General features: G+C 39.7%; 1 long non-coding RNA gene across 3 annotated transcripts in view; it reads right to left on the reverse strand.

The window, feature by feature from the left end:
* LOC121659493 overlaps positions 1-19,957 on the reverse strand; it is an 87,771-nt gene that overhangs the window by 11,713 nt on the left and 56,101 nt on the right. The window contains exon 1 of one of the 3 annotated variants that reach the window (XR_006014356.1): positions 35-12,301. The exons of 1 other annotated variant lie outside the window; for it this stretch is intronic. This is a non-coding gene — a long non-coding RNA (uncharacterized LOC121659493). Of the gene's footprint in view, positions 1-34; positions 12,302-19,957 lie in introns of those variants that run through there. One more of the 3 variants, XR_006014354.1, reaches the window with a different exon arrangement.

Consider the following 19,957-nt stretch of genomic DNA (forward strand, 5'->3'; position numbering starts at 1 on the left):
AAGTTCAATACTTCTTCATGGAAAATGTGCTAACCTGTTGTTTCCAGTGCCTTGAGTGATATGGCTTGTATAGAGCTGGGAGGGGAGAGTAGATGGGAGAAGCCAAAAAATCCTTCTGAAAAATAAGAGCTATACTTATTTCCAATATACTTATACTTAAAGGTAGTTTTAAATGTCCCTATGACCAAAATATAACTAAATTACAACAGAAATTTCAGGCTTTCACTGTCAGTGATAGGCACAACAGCCAGTCTTTTAAGCAGGTCTTGCCACTCAATTTTCTGAATATGCAGCTTCCTTTTACATAATATGTGAAGCAGAAATTTAAGTCAAGGAAATTCCATTAAAGAAAGATCCCATTTGTTCAAATGATCTAGTTTTCCTAATGTCTATTCATTAAATATCTTGTAGAAATTATAAAGTGCTGTCCGAAGATTGTCTTCTGAAAATCACAATCATTATATAAGAGAGCGGTCTATTTGCAAAAAAATTACCGTTTTGAAAAAAGAAGACATAAGAGAGACGGATATCACCCCTGCATCATCACTGATCAGGTTTAGGATGCCCATCCTCTCATATATCTTTTCAGTGATTTTTTTCGCATTTTGCTGTTGATGTGAGTGATGTATTATAAGAGGGAATGGTGTTACAAATCATAATGAAAAGTATTTTCTGCTACTTTTGTGAAGAAGGTGGCTGGTATTTCACATGCAGTTCTAAGTATAGGAGAAAGCAGTGTCAAGGACTACTAGCTCTACTTTATTTCACAGCTCTCCACATATAAAGAGACTCAATTCTTAGTAGGCCTGGATGAAGCAGCTGATGCAGCTTACAGTGCTGCAGATAAAGGGAGGATTGCTAGTGGAAATAAGGAATCAAGGTGAAACTGAATCCCTTTCTCTTTGCCATTCCAGGCATTTGTGATCTTGTTGGCTACAGCTCTTGAATATGAAACGCTAGAAAGGACCTTGTCTGTGTTTTTTCCTCTCCTCTCTGTCTCTTTAATAAGAACCTTGCTGAAAGTTGTAAGAGACAAAGGGAGGTTCCATTTCAGGGATGGGGGTGGAATCTCCAGGGGTTATTTTGCATGTAAGCATGACAGATGGAAAATGTTTCCAAGGGAAGTCTGCACAAGTGGCAGCCAAGTACTCCAAGTGTAAATGCACTTGGCAAACACAGGAGAAAAAGATACCTCGGCCTCCTGCTTGAGAACTGCCTTATTCTGTACCTCTCCAAGCACATGACATATCTCTTTATTTTGATAATGTCTCATGGCAAGCACAGGTCTCACAGTTTGATCAGCACAGGGTACACCTGAGTCCCACAGGTAGCTGACTGCAGACCACAACTGACTGCCAGAGCTGATTCTCCAGTTCCACACCCAGCCCAGGAGACACATGGAAATATATCAAAGTTTATATTATATATAATAGATTTCTTTTTTTATTATTCACTTCCTGAAACATGGTTCAAACAGGTTGAGGACCTTCAGGACCTGGGTATACATACTCTGCTATTTCCCACAGAGTCTGAAACATTAGTTCCAGTGCCTCTGGTTTCCTTCTTAGTCATAATCTAGCCAGACACAGCTATCTTGATGACTTCTTGATAAGCTCAAAATTGTATTTACCATTGATCAGTCAAATTTCAGCCAGGATAAATAACTGCTGTTTTGTTTAAAGCCACCACACCATGTACTGTCACAAAGAAAATGCAGTATGTTACATAGTTTCACCCGAGATTCTGCTGCTTGTATTGCTCAAGCATGAGGATTTTCTTTCTCCAAACACTAGTCATGGAGTAATTGGTGGTTTTCTTCTCATTTCCTAGTTGCCATTACAATGACCAAGCCATCTTCTTCACCCTTTATTTTATTGTCTTCCTCCTACTGTTGTTTCACAAAAGGAACATTCTCCTATCATATCCAAGTTATGAAGATAGAAAGACGTCAGATGGATTTCATCTCCGACTTCTTAGTTTTTGTGTCTGACTTCAGAGTTGGATGTTTCATGTCTTCTATCCCTTTTTTCTCCAGTTTTGCCAGAGAAAAAGAAATATTCATCTCAAGTCACATCTTGACAGGCTGCATAGGCGTAATCTGTGGGCAGTCAAAGGTAAAGCCAAAAGCAGCCCTTATTGGTTGCAATCACTAAATAATGACAGGAAAAGTTTTAGAAAAATGCCGGTTTGCCACTGTGTACTAAGTTAATTCTTTAATCTGATTCTGGGCAGCAGGTCAGTAATCCAGTTTTAATTAGACAGACTTACTGCTCTTCGCAAAAGTATCCTTTAACTGTTATCTCTGGGATGGATGCATGAAAATGCTTTTAGCTATGTCTCATCTAAATTTGGTTTTTTGTGATTCTTCCACTCAAAATAATTGCATTGGCACATAGCAAATGCAGAAGAGGATATGCTGAAGAAGTTGGATGGAACGTGAGAAACCATTTTCTGCATCCAATTTCCCATAATAGCTCCAAGAGCAGGCCAAGTAATAATGTCCAAAAAACCACCATAACTTACAGAGAGTGCAAGACATTTTGATAAGATGCCCATTTTGGTAATAAAATTGAACAGGAATATTTCTATAGAAAAATATATCCCAAGTAACATTGCTTCAAGAGAAAATAATCTACTTAAATTTTCAATACTTTTTTGAAAAACAGGTTTGCATTCTTGCCTTGGGGAAAAACCGAATGGTGGGGCATTTCAGTCATTACAGTATATTACACAGAAAACTAAGCGTAGCCATTCTGCACAAAATAAAAAGTATGTATAGCCCCAGTTATTGTTCTGATAGTGGTCAACAACAGATACCAAGGAAAAAATTTAAGAATAGAGGGAACATTCAGGACTCTTAAGAATATTCTCCCATTTTTTACCAGTTTACAACTCAAGGATTTCCTGAAACAGAAGTTGTGTCTTTGTGTTTAACACTTTTCATGTATTTTTACCCCATGAATGCATCCAGTTGCTTTTGAAATCCAGCAGTTGATTTTTGAACTCAAAATTACGTCAAATCTGGTCCAGGAGCAGTATCAAAACCCTGTTCATATACAAAAAATTTAAAAAATGTATCACAGAAAGTACAACATAAGTGTTTCTTCTGCAAAATACATATATAAACTGAAATGAAAATTCAAAAATTAGTAACAGAGATGCTGAAAGAGAAAATTATATAGGACAGACAATTCTAATAATCAGCATAATAGTTCCCTATCTAGCTTTGGATACTATTAGCAGGCCATATTCTCCAAAAGAGAGACTCTTTTGTAAGGTGCAATCACATAAAAGATGTGGTTTTAATTACCAAGAAACAAAAGGACCTCAATTTTACATCTTGCCTGAGAAACAGCGCATAGAATAATTATGCTGAGATAATTATTCATTATGGACTCAGCAATCTGACACCTACTGATTCACCCACATCATTTTTATTGTAGTGCCCACATTTTCCTTTGAGATGCCAATCTACAGGCTTGATTTCAACTTCATTAAGGCAATGGAAATGTTTAAGATAACTTTAAAGTAGTGTACAGCAGAATTTGCATTTTAATCAAGCTCAGGGTTTAGTCAGAGAGTTCCCAAAATAAGTGAGGGTGGGAATCAAGCTCTACCTCACCATGTCCTTATCCCCTGGTATATAGTAAAAGCAAGGTTCCAAGAAGCAAGACCCACAGGGGGTTGGTGGTGCTTCTGAAACTTTGCTTGGGTCTGTGTAACTGATTTGCTTATCCACATCCTCTGTCCTGTTTATTTTGAAAGACGTGTCAAGACCAAAGCCCTAGGGGACATGGCTACAGATCTGGCAGTGATCCCTGGAATAGCCACTGGTGCACAAGGGAAGGAAAACAGTGACTGGCCAGGAAATTAGAGTTGGTTTTACTAGCACTTTATTCACCCCAATCCAACAAACAGTTCTTCTCATATGGATTTAATTACAAACTCAGAAGTAATTGAGGGAAAGTGTTAGACTTTGTTTCTTTAACGCATATCTAGGAAACAACCAGATACCTTGGGAAAGTTATTTACTATTGGTGCACAGAGTCAGCACAGTTTTGCTCATGTCTCCAAAACACCAAATGCATGCAATTTTTAAGTGAATGTCTACAAGCATATTTACTATGCAGGATTACAATACCTCTCCTGCAAGCAGATTTGAAATTTACTGTCAGCAAATGAAATGTCTATGGAAAACTTATCCTGAAATTTAGTAAGCAAACAGACTGCCACTCCCATTGTAAATTGGAATCAGTACTACCAAGCTTTATATATTTGTACAATTCAACCAGAAATCCCCTGGGCTCCCTCTCAGCAGAATGAATAGGGAACAGCAAAACATGGTGTGGTTTAATTCATGCCAGGATGGAGATGTACACAAAAGACATTAGACCTGGACACATGTTACCTCCACCAGTGATCAATGTGTAAATTGAAGTAATCTTCCTATAAGAGCCTGTATTGAACAGTTCTTTCTATTCACATGCACTCCTGTGCATCTAAAAAAATGTTGTTATTATTAACTTGGATTGTTTTAAATAGCTTTGATGCAAAACAACTCTTCTAGTCCACACAGATTTCACTAGGCTTCTTTTGCAAATCCATTAAGTAGACAATACATATTTTTAAGGGCCAGAAATGTTTTCCTTCCCAGATGACGGAAAGAAAACAATGTTTTGCTGACCTTGAAGAACATCCAAGGAAATCTTCATTTCTATATTGAAGAGGAAGAACAAATAAGATAACCTTGGAATTCAACCATATTACTACAGATAGGCTGCAACAACTCACAGACCAATACTTGGGAAGCACAAACATCTTTATATAGATATTTGTGAGGGTTAAACCTAACTTATTGTATCTTGACTACTTCATTACCAAAATACATTTCCTTTTCTCTGAGATAAGAACAACTTCTTTTCCTTCTGTTATTCTCTGATGGTAATATTTGTCAATACTCTGTGACCTTGTGATCATCCATTCTAAGAAGAAAAAAGAATTGGCCTGTGATGGAACCAGAAAATATAGTGTAGCACATTATTTTGGAGATTAATTTATTAAGGAGTACAGACACTTTACAAAACAAATTACCATTTGTTTCTGTCATTATTAGTGCAAATTAATTTTTACAGTAGAACTTAATGAGCAATTATTTACACTCAACATATTTGGGTCTAGGCCAAGGTCCAGGTTGCAGTAGCACCCAAGTGTCACTGTGAGATTTGACACCATCCCAAGTGCTGTAGAATCCCTGTGGTCATGCAGCTACTCAGCATTCTTCAAGCTCAGGTCCATCCACATGCTTTGAATTGCATAAAAGTGAAAAGGTGGCATATAAAATAGATCTTGTGTGTGGCAAGTGAGTTTTGATGATTGAAACTAGTAACTCTGATAGATTGTTAGAAAAAGATGGCTCTGGAGATAAGGAAGGCCAAACTAAACAAATGTTTCTAACTAGGCTTGTTCTAAATTAGTCTATGAGATACTGAAAGAATATTGTATGCCTGCACAGAACAAAGCAAGATGTAAATTTAAAACTTGTTAGTACTAATTATCAAGTAAGGTTCTTAACAAAGTCACATCCTTAGCAATTCTATACTTGAAAACACTTCTTACCTCAATAGAAACATGAAAAAGGACACTTAGAAGGGACTTCTTCTTTGTTTTAGTCTGTCTACTTATATTTTTTTTGTATTCCCAAGTCAGTTAACTTAAGAATGTTTATGAACCCTATATCCATTGTTTAAAACTTTAGGAACTTGTTTTGAGTCCAAACGGTTCTACTGGCACATTATGATCAGAGTCATGATTTTATTAAATGTCAACTTTTCAGAAAGCAAATTCACTTTAGCAATACCTTGTAAGGAAGTTTGAAACAAAAACTTCTCTATCCTCTTGTAAAAATATCTAAAACAATTTAAGTAACAAATCAAGAATAAGGTAGTTGCCTTTTATAACAGGAAACAGACATAGGATTCATTTCATTGTCTTTACATGTCTATCATGTATGCATGTATGTATGAACAGCTGTTCATACAGCTCAACAGATAAGTTGAGGAGTGATTTAGGTCATATTGTCTAAAATAAATCTTAAGACAAACTGGCTCACCTGTAGACATTGCACTGTAGACCTGTAACTGTAATGAGCCCCAACACCAATCTCTTCACCCAGCCAGCATTGACACAGAGCAAGCTGTGCACTGGTGTCCCTTATATTAATTGTGTCTCTGAGATAATTGTTCCACGTCTTTCCACTCTCTTATGAGGGGACTGCATCACTTAGGGCCCCACTCAGAAACTGAGATAAGGGTCATGACAGACTCCTTTGTAATGTCCAGTCATGACAAAGAAACTCAGAACACCAAAGAATCCAGTCCATATATCAACCATATAGTCAAAACATATGTTTGTATTTAGTGCTGGTGAAAACAGGAATGAGTTTTTAACATTTTCGTTGCACAACAGACACATTAGAAGGCTCTGAGTTTCTTCCAGAGACCTTTTTTTGCCTACAGTATTAGTTAAATATTCATAATTATCTTTAACAGAGTATTTTGTTTTTTCAATGACTTGCTAATGTAAATGAAAAATCTGAGCTTCTCTCTTAAATTTATTCCATTTTTTAGGGTTGCCTGCATTGCAGGCTTCCAGCTTTTATTCAGGGTTTGTTTAAGCTGATGTTTACCTAACATACCAGCAAGAGATGCACCAAAAAAAATTCAAATCCCTTTGGAAAGTATTTATCCTGATATTAGATCCAGCCTTTGCAAAAGATCCAGTCCTCAAATAATTGGGGAGAAGGGTATAAAAATTAATTATATGGAAAAGTCATCCAAAGCTATTAACTCATCCCTTTTCTGGAAATATCCCAGATGCACAAAGAAAACCACATCTCTGTAGCAATTCAGGGATAAAAGACCAACAAGCCACCAAACCAATAAGCATACAAGCCCATTTTCCTTGCGCAGTGTGCTGCACTTTATAGCTACATTTAGTGCCCTGTAGAAATGTCAAATAGTTATCATAACCAGTTCATAAGACCTTTGAGATTCACAGTAGCTGGCTGTGACCAGCTTGTTTCAAATTAGATTAGTCCAACCTAATTTTCTATCCATGTTATGTACAGTTATTTGAGGTGGAAGGCTATCAGCTCAGGGCAGGCAAACAAGACTCCAAGCTTCAGCCCTTTTGAAAAGCATGTGCAACTTCTGGCCTTTCCCCCCATGTGTCATTGCTACATCCAGCTTCTAAATATCACACTAAGTGACGTTAGTGAATGTGTAAACATGCAGCAACTTTGGGAATACTAAAGCAGTCCCAGCCCACCATCCCAGGGAAATCTGTGCGTCTGTGACTAAATGGGTATTTATCATTTCCTGAGCTTCGTGCTGGCAGCTAGCCAGCAGAGTGTGTACATTGAAATTAGAATAGATTGGGAGACAGGACTTTGTTCCAAATTGATCTGGATGACGATAGCAATTTTGAAGGCAGCTCCACATTTTTAAAGGTTCATTGTGTGTACCTATAAAGGAGAGGGGAGAAACATTTAGGAAAATAACAGGAAGGAAATCTAATGGCAGAATATATACTTTTTTTGTTATTTTTATTTTATTCTTTTACAGTATTATTTTGTTATCATTAACAGAGGAGCTAGACCTTGCTAACATCACATAGAGAAATGCATGGAGCAGGAATGGAGAAAATACTATTTCTGGTCATCTGTTTATTATTTAGTAATTTTTCCTGTTACAAGTGCTCTCATTGCAAAGACAAAAAGGTTTTATCAATGGTGTCAATTCTGGCATGGAAAAAGTTAATAATTACTGTTAATAGGAGTAATCCAGTTTTGCCATGTGGTTGAGTGATCTTCACTCATCAGTTTACTCTTGAGTTTTACTCTACTCCTTGAAAATAGTAGGTGGACTTACAACCCCAGCTTAGCTTATTTTTTCCTGCAACATTCCATATCTACTGTATAAAGCAGGATATTTTAGCAAATGTATGTACTATTTTTTGTTGCTCACACTCTTCTGTAAAATGATTTGTGAAGTGGTAAGTCAATATCAATAAAGATGTCAAGGATCAGCATTAATTTCATTAGCCTACCAGAAGCACTGATAATTTTTTTGTGCTTTGAATGTTTGCCAGAAGAAAGATAGCCCAGGCACACTGTTCACCAGCCATAAGAGTAATCAGTGCGCAGCTGTTCAAAAACAAGATCTGATACAATGGAAAGACCATAACTCACAAGATATACATACTTTTAAATAATTATATGAGGAACTGACCTTGTGGTACTATTTTTTCATTCCTTAAGATCCAGTATTGAAGATGAAATAATACTAAAGGGAGTAATTCTGTTTTCACCAAGCACCAGAATTCTGTGTATAAAGTCCTCAATGTTATTCCCAAATTGCTGTCTTTACATTGTCTGGAGAGTCATCTGACCCAGCCCCATGTTGTAAGAGTTATGATGGTAAGAGAATGGCTGCTATTCTGAACGTCGAATATATGGATTTTTCACCTCAGACTGGACCACCAATAAGAATACAGTACATGGTATATCTCAACCATACCCAAAGGACATCTTGAGAACTAGATTGACACCTATGACTAGCTGACTTGAGCATGTACTAGCCAAAATCAACATAGTCAGTTCACCTAGTGATATCTTTGGCCATCCTTTGATAGGTGAGTTACATCTTGCTTCAAATGTAAGCAAATCCTGTAGGCCTGGGCATGTTTTAAAACACATTAAGTTTTTTTAGCATATAGCCTTCAGCCATATAATTTTCATGCAATCAGGGAAGAAGAAAATTTGGAGAAAGCTCTGTTCTCTTTACATCAGTAACATTTCTGTCTAGTACCAAAGTAAACAGCCTTTTCCATGGCCCTTTGCTATTGTCATTGAGCACTTAAAATTTTTTCAGTCAAAAGGATTGAGTGCTTCACCTCCTTCTCCTTCAGAGAACCACAGAGCTGGCCTCTCATTTAAAGCCATCCAAGGCATCCTCTAAACCTTTGCAATAATAATGTCAGGACCTAAGCAATTCAAAGGAAATAGCTTCCTCAAAACTGGAATCCTCTTCAGCATGGACAGCTGTGTCTCTGTGGAGCACGGCTTGCCTTCTTCCTTGTCGCGCACAAATGTTCATTGCCTTTGATCTGGCTCCCCTTGCAGCTGCTCAGCAGCAGAACTAGGGGCTCCATAAGGATGTAATACAGCTCTGAGCTTTATTAATGCCTGGTCTAGCTTGTCCCAGTTTACAGAAATTATCTGGCTAGTCTGAAAGCAGCAGTACAGCAGGACACAATATCCCCTTTCTCTGTCTTTCCTGTGTCCATGCTAAGCCTTAAATCTCAATGGACCTCTGACTCAGCTGAGATCCTCAGAAGAGGAATTTCTTACAGACTAGGCAGAAACATAAAATCCTGTTGAGGGGACATCACAGACTCTTCTGTGAGCAGATGGGGCTTGTGCACAAAAAAAAGCCCTCAAGACAGCAGTGCTTTAAACAGATGCTTTCCACAGATTCCTATGGAGTCAAGGAAGACAGAATCAAACTGACTTGCTCTAACGCTTTGTAGTGTTACAGTTAGGATAATTTAAAACAGAGATTTGCAGGTAGGGAGCTAGCTACACATGACTAAATGCCTGTTAGGCTGCTACAACACTCACTTCTCACAGTGACAGAGTTTGCTACCTACTGCAGATGGAGTCCCTTTTTTCCTGTTCTGTGACTTTGGGCCGTATTGGCTTACTGCGTAACACCATGGATAGAGAAGGGGGAAGAAAAAAGTCTTTAAATAGCAATTCGCTGATGAACCACTAAGCTCTCTTTACAGCAAAATAGCTGAATGGCATATACACATTTTCAGGAATCCATCCCATCTGTTTTTTAAGTTCTTTGTAAGAACCTGAACACATATGGTGCCAAAATATTCACTGCATTCCGCAAGGACTTGGTGGGTGCCACATCATGTTCCCAGTTGTGAATGATACGGTACTGATAATGACAAGTGTGTACTTCTTTTCCTTGTCTGGTAACAAGAAAACAGTGTTAACTTTAGTCTCTATAAGTTAAAAATGTCCCATTTGCTGCTGGTAGAGGCAATAGGCAGAAGACATACCACAGGACCACCAATAAGAATACAATTCTTATTTATAGCACAACTTACTACATGTAAGTTAGAGTTTAGCAACCACACTGTCAGTACCTTCAGCATAGCAGCCTTCTGTGGTGGGCTGACCTGCCTTTCTCCTGCTCTGTCTGGTAAAGACAATCAAGCATATTTTTATCTTTCTTTAAAGCAGCATTTGCATGCCAGTACCTGTAACACTTTTACTAAACATGCTTAACTACTCAGTCAGTTTTTACAAGTGGTCTCTGAAGTTTTGGGGGGCATTATTTTGTTGCAGACACCAAGAAGAAACCTGGACAGGGAATATTGCAAAGTGTATTTTTTTTGTTTTCTCTTGCTGTCTGGTTGCTGAAATAAATAAGGATCATATGATGCCAATGTCTGTCTGTTAGTTCCTTTAATGATTTCTGAATCTACTGCTGATTTTCTACCAACTTTGGTGTATGGCAAAATATCCCAAATGAATTAAATTCTCAGAAAGAAATTGAAGGCTGAGAAACTCAGTGAGAGCCTCACTGAGGAAAAGGTTAAAATGAGTGTTCATACTTCATTCGTCATAACAGATGCTTACTATGACCTCAACTTTAACAAAAAAATCCATAGGAAAACAGGTTTGAGTACTACTGCTGCTTACCAACTTGGGCTCAATGGTATAAGAGAAATCTGTATTTTTATGTACAAAATAGCATCTGTAGGAAGGGGAGCATTGTCTCACGTACCTCTGCATAAGGTTTTTGTGTTTGTTTGAATTAAGTGAACAGAAGAATAAAAACTCTGCTTTGTTATGTGTGTTGACTTTGGCTTGCCCTAAAATCACTTTAGCAGCTTACCAGCTAAGTGATTTCTGAGTACTTATATGCATCTTAAGTTGCTTTTACAGACTTTGGCCAACAAAATAAATACCCATTGAAAGAGCTGGAGTAAAATGCAAAATAAAGATGGCAACCAATGAAACTTGGCAAACAATCCATAACAAATGATCTCTTAAATGAATATTATCTCTTTTTTCTGTACTCGAGCTGCCCATTGGCTCACTGAAGTTTTCATTCAGAATTCAAAACTATTTTAATTATCTTTTTGGAATAATTTGTGGCATAAAGTGGTTTATTGTGAACATTGGTTATTCAAAACTTAAACTGTACCTGTAGTTCTATTGTATGGGTGATACACATCCTTGGCTACCTCATTCTTCTCCCTTGAGAATGATCTCATTACCACCTCCATGGTACCTGCTGAGTGCATATATATATTTCTTAGAAAGTTTTCAGATTTTTAGGAATTTTACCAGATCAAGAATCTTCTTAATTTAAAATTTGATGATCAAAAGTATCTCTCAACATTTGCTTGAAAATAACTGTGTCTAAGATGTTTCATAAATATTGGTGGGAAACAAATCCCACACAATGTACAAGGGCAATAAAGTCGTGGAAACTATAACTTTGATAGTAAATGAATATTTATGGACTCTTTTACAGTAACCAGGTCACACAACATGTCTAAACGACTTCTTAAAGCTGTTCTTCAAATATAAAAGTTTAATATGGGAAAACATAATTTGTTCAACCCCATGTTCATCAATTCCAAATCCTTTTGATAGCTCTCTGTTGCTCACTCCCTCCATAGCTTGTGCTGGTCTCCTTGCTGATGGCTTCCTCAAATACTTACCTAGGTATCCTTTGATGCAAGATTACACAATGGCAGGAGACACAAAATCTGAAGTGTTATGCAAAGATATATATTAGTTTTTCATTATAAAGTTTCCTCCCTTTGAAGTTCTAAGGAAACTACAATTTCCTTTCTCCTGCTCTAAGATATATATATATTCACTCACAGTTAAATACATCTCCCGTAACAATTCATTTCCCAGGCCTAACCAATACTTAGGTGCAGTTCAAAGAGTGCCTTTGATCTGCACATAGTTCCTCAAAAAATCTTTATCTTTGCATTGAGGTGATGAGGAATCCTACCAAGAAATGGCTTCCTGCATCAAATTAATTGAGACCACGTAACACTTTCAAGCAATACCTTATTAACGTTTGCATTTGTAAAGTCCACATCAGTAATTATTTGCACAATGTAGGAACACTGTGCTTGGTTAGACCAATAGAGGAGGGAGTTTTAAAAGCATGAATTCACTTCAATACTGTACATCAAATAAAACCTTGTTTACCATTCTGTATCAGATTACACTCCACAACAGTAGTGACTACACTTGGGAGCCAGCCATTTATCATGTTAAAAACAAGGACTTTTGAGGCCAATGATCTACAGTAGCTCTATATAAAAAGCGGTTGTATTTTTATGCCTTTGCTAAGTTTTGTGGTTAAGTGGCTCACCTCGTAAGCACTACCCAATGTAAGCCATACAGAGTGAGTATTTATGCAAAGCATCCCACTGAATTTAGTGAGGCTATTCGTGTATGCTCTCAAAAATGAAAGTGTGGTTCATACAGCACAGCCCTCAGCCTGTGTCTGAGACTGCACAGAGCTCAAAATGCAGTGGCCCTGCAATCTGCTGGCGGAGGCTTGCGGGGGAGACAAGCAGCAAGCAGTAAATTAGAGCAGTAACTCAGAGCTGTGCCATCATCACTTACAAGTACTTATAAATTGTTTATCCTCCCCCTTCATGCTGTAGCTATAGGCTTTCTTGTTCCTACATCTGCTAAATATGACTGCTCTGCTTACTTACCAATCTCCAAGGAAGGCAGCAAGGCTCACTTACAGCTTACATCACACACCAAGGGGTGAAGCACCAGCTTTGTGCTGAGCATTGTCATCTCTCTTAATTTTGATTGATTTCCTTTTACCTGAATTTAATCAGATTACAGGCAAACATGGGTTTAAGGGCAACAGCTAACCTAACAAAGCTGAGTTTTTCCTTCTCTGTGGATGTGAGCATAACAAAATAGAAATGCAGGAAAGGCATAAGATGGTCTTAAATGGCTTGGGTTTCATTCACATACCCCCTTTGGCTTCTCATCAGATCACCCTCCTTCGGCTCGCCACAAGACACCCCTTTCCAGAAGCAGCTACGCAGAATAAGGGCAAATGAGAGCAGGATATGAGAATTCACCAGTAAGCCAGTGACCTGAAAGATGTGTTTTGTTTTACACGTAAATGCAGTGCTGGTCCAGTTTCAGACCATGTCACTCAGTCACTGTCACTGCAGTCACTGGCAGTAGCTGCTGCCCAGGGCCACTACAGTATCTTTGCCTCCATGTGGAGGTGGGAGCCCAGGTCAGCTGTGGATCAGCATAATCCTACCACCTGGTTAACAGGAATAAATGGGAACAAAAGAAAGCAAAAACTTGTTCTAATAGACTCCTGTTCATTTAATGAGCACACCATGCTTTTCTGTGCATGTTATTCTTAGTGTCCCCATGGCAATTTGATCATCTAAGAAGGGATTGGGAAGTCAGTCCAGCTAAAAGGGCCTGTGGCAGAACTAGGATCTATGTTACCTTTACTCACAGCCCTCTTCTTTGACCACTAGATGATGTTGATGACTAGATACTTTGAGGTTCTATGACAGCTTGCTTGGACACATCTGTTTCCAGGCAATTATCACAGAGATATCTCCGTTCTTTAAAATTGACTACAATTGAAATCCTACAATAAACTCAATTTAATATATTGGCAAACTGACATATAGCTTCTAATTCAGTCTGTGAAGTCTCATCTTTTTAAGAGCACAGACCCTTCTGTCACTGAGAAAGGCCTGAAAAGCTCCTGCAGTCTCATGGGGAGTATTAACCACTGATGAGGATCTGTCTTAATACACGAGAGAACAAGGGTCAGAGTAGTTCAACAAGAAGTGTGAGAGCTTAGCAGCAGGAAAAATCCTTCTAATGGCCTAGGGTATAAACATGATTAGAAGGGAAATTTATAATTTTTCCCAGCAAATTTCAAGCAAGCCAGCCAAGCTGCATGAGGATTTTAATATTTTCTCTTGCTACCAAGGATGCTGTGCCAGAAGCCCTCAGACCTGCCTGCAGTCATATTTCTAAACTTGCAAAGCATACTGCCCCAAAGACGGGGCAGTCTATTTCTGTCACAGATTAAGTGACCTCTGCACTTTTTGCATCTAGCTGTGGAGAAAGCTGCGGGTGGAGGAGTGTTCATCCTTTGGTTAAGCTAAACCTTTGTTTGCTGTGTTCACATGAATAACTTATAGGGCCTTGGCATCATGAAAGCAGCACTGACACAGTTGACATGACAGCACTATAGACTGAATCCCGATCTGCCCTCAGAGGAGAAGATGGGATGTTTGCTCGTTTCACATTTCACCAAGTCGAGCTGTTCAACTATTTATAAGATGAATAGAAATTTCCACTACTTCAGCTGACACACCTGCCTTTACCTAGCAACTGCTCAAAGGGAGCCAGCTGAGACAGAGGAGGCTTTGAGAGACACAGCCCAGAGGGGAGCCTGCTGCTGCCACCCCTGCCAGCCCTCTCCGTGCCACCAGCTCCCACCTCTTGGCAAGCCAGCAGCCCTTTCCACTTGCCTAAAAAGCTATTTATACCCAGCACAGCTCAGGAGAGGAAGTGCCTTCCTGTGCAGCCTTCCCTGGGCAGTGAGCAGCATGAGAGCAGCAGGGAGTTCTGCAGGCGCCTCAGGGAAGAGCACAGGGAGACTGCCCTGCCTAGCTTGGGGTGACCACCATGGTGACATGAAGCAACCTTCCCAATGGCATGGTGCTAGCACCCACCCTGCTGCAACGCAGTCCTGGATACTCCTCGTGCCACGTGCCCCCTTCAGGGTGCCTGGTGATCCCTGACAGTGCAGGGAGCCCACCTGGCACCAATCACTGTACCTTTTCATCCAGTTCCAGGCCCATGGGAATGCAACCACCACTTCCTAGTGTTCTGCTGGTTTTGACACAAACAAGCGAGGATGAGGAACATCGCTCAACCCAAGGCATTCGTCCCGAGCTTATTTGCCTGATGAATTGCAGCCTGGCCCATATGCAGTGCCTGCAGTCACTGAGATTTCACATTTGACTCACGTATCTATAGGGTCTCTCAAACAGCCTGTTTCCACCAGGCTGCCAGTGGCAGAAAGGACAGAGCCCCACTGCATAATCGCATTTTTGTGATTTTAACAGGGGTTAAAATATAGATGAGCTAGTGCAACTAGGGAAGAACGCATGAAAAATGGCACTTTCCTACTTTAATGCTGTAACTGTGGAGAGTGACTGACAAAACTTTTTGGCAACTGGCCCAGAGCTGGACGAGTCAGAAGACCTGCTTTTACAGAAATAGTGAACCTAGTCCTAACCAGGAATAAAGTTCCATCATCTTGGTGACTTCAAACACACAAAAACTGAGGAAGGAAGAGGCTATACACGTGATGCTGCAGCCCAATTTAAGGCAGGAATAGGCAAGGACATTGAACAGACAATGAGGGGGTGGCAGCAAGAGGAACATGTGCCAGCACAGATTCATCACTCGTGCTGTTGCCAGGCTAAGAAAAAAAAAAAATTAAAAGGTATCCTAAAACAAACTGCATTTCCTAGGTGTTGCTTCCTCAGCCTGTTATCATCAGAAGGGATGGGGATGCATCTAGCAGCAGTGCCCTGAGCCAGCCGGGAACACAGGCTGCGGTATGTGAGGAGTCGGCTCCCTCTCAGCGGGGAGAGGGGCTCTTGAAAGGCAGTTTTCTTTACTCTGATACCTTAAATGTTTACCCACTAGCATTTGATGGTTTTGGAGAGGGAGGCCTGTAACTAAATATGACATATTCTTGTTCACAATAACATACCATGTGGCAGCTTTAAAAGAAGAATATTTGACTACACGGTTTTGATGCTGAGGATGAAAAGACCATAATTGCCACAGTAATGTGAATTGTGTTTGTGAAGGAAGGAGTTTACTAAACAGCAGGAAAGAAGATAAAGTAGGATAAGTTTTATGTTTAAAATTAGATTGACCTGAGTTGAGATAATAAATGTTGGGAAAAAAGTAAATGTGGTTTGGAAAGGGAAGGGAAAAGGTGTTTCCAGGAGACATGCTTCAGTTTCAAAATATCTTGTACTTTTCACAAAGAAACAGACTGTGACCAAAATACTCAGCAGCTTTTCTCCCTTGTGCTTGACACATGCTCTCAAATGTAGGGCTGAGATCAGATGTGAGGGAGGGCAGGGGAGGAGGTTCCCAACAGCAAGTGAAGCTGAATCAACCAAGTCATCCTTTTGTATTTCAGTAACCTCAGCCAAAGACTGGTGGTAATCTTCAGGATATTTCTTCCATCTTTTCCCTTCCCTTCCCTTCCCTTCCCTTCCCTTCCCTTCCCTTCCCTTCACTTCCCTTCCCCATTCTTCCTCCCCAGTCCTAGCACTGTTGTTCATCTTGGTAGCAAGCTCTTTGAGCTGTTAAAGCTGTTTGCTGGAGCTCTGAGTGCTCTCTTTAAAACTGAAAATCATCCTGCCATCACCCACCTTGCTTTACACCCACCCACTTAGGAAATCTGAAAGCTGTGTATCTTGTCAGAGGCTGCTAATGCTATTAATTCCCCTGCCTTAGCAGTCTATCCAGAATATGAAAGCAGGTTTTCTGCAGATTCCTGGGCTATAGCACATTCTGCTGCATTTCCCATACACATTCCAGGGTCTGTTTCCCATGGTTAAAAATAAAAAAGTCTGATTCAACATTCTCTCATTTCATTTGTACATGACTGAGATACCATTGGTTTTTACCTGCATAATACAAACTTTGCCCCCTAAACCTTATTGTGAATCTCTCCCTGTTTCCTGGCAGGCTAAATTCCCCTCTCTAAGCACAACCAGACTATTTCCCAAGCCCAGACTAGCAGAGTTACAAATACCCTGGGTCTCTGTAACTTGCTATGGAGACATACCTGAGTGTGGTGCATAGCCACTGTTAGATATACTATCCAGTAGCCATGGGTCTCTACTCCCTACCTAAGCACTGTTAATGCTTTACCTATCAAATGAAGTTGAATTATCAGATGCTTTAATTACACACCAGATTTTAACTCATTCTTACGCTAGGAAAATAGTCCTAGCGTGACAACTTTAGCACCCCCCAATATCAGCTGGAAGCAAAGAAACACACTGCTCTTAGAAAGTTTTCTCTCACAGCTAGATAATTCCTTCCACAAAGGCACTGTCATCCCAAGAGGATATAGAAAAGCATGTACTGAAGCTGATTTTCAATTGCACAAGTGTCTTGCTGTTGAACCCTGGCTTCAAAAAGGGCATTTGAAGAAAGCAAAAATAGGGAACATCTGATTTCTATGAAAGCAGTTTCAGCCATCCTAGATTCAAATAGAATCTAGAACGGCTGAAACTGCTTTCATAGAAATGAGTCTTAGATAAATTTAGCCCACTGTGTAGAGGATGATGTGTCCAAGGGGAAAGGGGATACAGGCAAGGAGCAAGAGTTTGCTCTGCTGGTGACACTCTGATCCTCAGATGCAATAGAATCATAGCATAACAGGTTGGAAGGGGACAGTGAAAGCAGACTGTGCTTCAGCACAGAAAAACTCAGAATGCTGTAGGAGTAAATGCGGCAGGCAGGCTTTGGCACAGCTTCAGAAAATCCTCAAAATGGCCTTACAAAACCAGTTGAGCCTATATGTCTTCGCTGCCTGATCTTGATTCAAAGCAGTGAATCTTGCCTAGGAACGAGAGCATGGGGCAAATAAAATATATTATACAATCAAGGGCTGCACTACATTTACTGTATAGAAAGAGATTAAAATATTTCAAGGATTTGATTGAGACATTTTTAGCAGCCCTTACATTATAAATATCTTCAGCACTAGGAAAACAGCACATTTGATAATAAGGCAGAAGACATCACATTGGGAGCCACATGTGTGCTGCTTACAACATGACCAGTGACTGTACTAAGGCAAGAAAGGGAAGAAGAATTTGTTGTGGTGAACTGTCTTTGTGATTGTTCTGATCCAGGGAAAATGTTGATCAGAGGTAGTAAAACATAAAATGCTAACTAAAACAATAAAATGACCAGATGAAACATAATAGGGTAGGAATGGTTTAATCTTTCCAAAAGGTTTAGTTAATTTAAAAGGTAACTAAGACTCAAGCGTCCCTTGGGAGCCAACACTGTAATACTCCATTCCATGCACTATGACTGAGACAAGATCTAAGGAGGTCATGAGCAGCATAATAGGAAAGATCTTATTTTAAACCTTAGCCACTGGTGGAAATAAAACTCATTTGTCTTCGGAACAGTGTTAAAAAGTAGATTAGATGTTTGTTTGTAATGAGAGTTTTGTGTTTGTTTTATGTAATTTCCAGTAATACTGCCTCACTCTGTTGTAATAGCACTAACCATTCTTTCCTTCTCTGGTGACTTCATTTAAGCAGAATTATGCAGTTCAGAGTAGGTTTATGGATAGGTTTGATGTGGTGAACCTTATTCTTCTATACATTAAAAAAGAGGAAGCTGCTGAGTATACAGTCATGGGAAATGCACCAGGCTGGGGAGGACCACTATTGCTCCATAAAGGTGCAGGTAACCAGAAGGAACATGGATGCTTAATATGCTGCAGCACAGTACTAGCCAAATTCACAGCAGTCCCATCACTAAAGAGGAGTCTTAAGAGTGGAATATCTGGTGATATAAATGGTCCCTGTTTTCTGACAGTCAAATAAGTCTTTTTCCCTTTTGTACAGATAGCTGTGAGGAGGTTTTTTTTCAAGTTAGTGATATAAATGAGGGAATGATTAGGCTCAAAAAACCCCCAGGTTTTCTTACCTACAGATTTTAAAACCATCCAGAAAATCAACTGCAAAGTCAACTGCAGCATTTAGAATATCAGCTGAAGACACACATGGCTGAGGAAACCAGAACTAGTTTGCTTCATAGCCTGTGTAACATAGGGATGAGATCTGAAAAGCTAATGGAATTTCTACACTAGTAGTAGCATGCCAGCCAAGCTGGATCTGCGACAATCATGGTGGTACCCTGCCCTGACCCCATGAGGACTCCACAGCCACCAAAAATGGCAGCAATATGTCTTATAACTGAGCATGAAAGCAACATTACCTGAAGGGAGATGCTCACTCCTCCTACTTCCCACCCTCACTTGCCATCTGTGCTTGAATTTTCCTGGAGTGAGATGATCTCAGGAGGATATTATCTGCCTTCCTCCCCAAGCTAGTTGCTGCTGACTGCACTGTACTAAGTGTGCACTAGTCCCAGACTGTCCTAGATCATGGATCTTCTTGCTCTATTGCAAGGTATACATGCACCCTAATCATCCCTAAACTTCACCATCCCTTTGATGCCAGTGCAGCTGCACTCACAAACTCATTGGATTGAACATTGAATCCATGAAAGAATAAATAATTCCAAACCTGCAGTTAGGTCTAAAACCTCATGAGTAACTTTCCTGTCCAAGATGAAGTCTCTACTTTTGCACACTCACTGCTGAGTACTGAAGAACAATGCCAGGTCTGAGAGGAGACACCTGTCAAATGTCATTATATGTGCTCTGAAATGCTGACAAATCAGAAATACACACAATTAGAATTTAAATATTTGTTCACAGATGGAAGAAAACATGTATCCTGGCAAATATCACTCTGTGGTGAAAACAATCCCTTCAGCTAAGTTTCCTCTATGCCCCAAATCCCTACTTACTTCAATAGAGTGTTTTGGAGTGCCATGGCTCTCTCTGCACCCAGCAGAGCCAGGCTGTTGAGCCACAATGTTCAATGTACCCATTTTTCTAAATTAAAAGGCCTCTGGTCATCATCATTGTACTCAGTCACTGCCTATTCCAGGAGATCATGCCTCTTTCCCTGTGGGATAGACATTAGG

The sequence above is a fragment of the Corvus kubaryi genome, unplaced genomic scaffold (genome assembly GCF_017639235.1).
Source record: "Corvus kubaryi isolate FWS band 111438036 unplaced genomic scaffold, C.kubaryi_AGA036_p1.0 137, whole genome shotgun sequence".
NCBI lineage: Eukaryota > Metazoa > Chordata > Aves > Passeriformes > Corvidae > Corvus > Corvus kubaryi.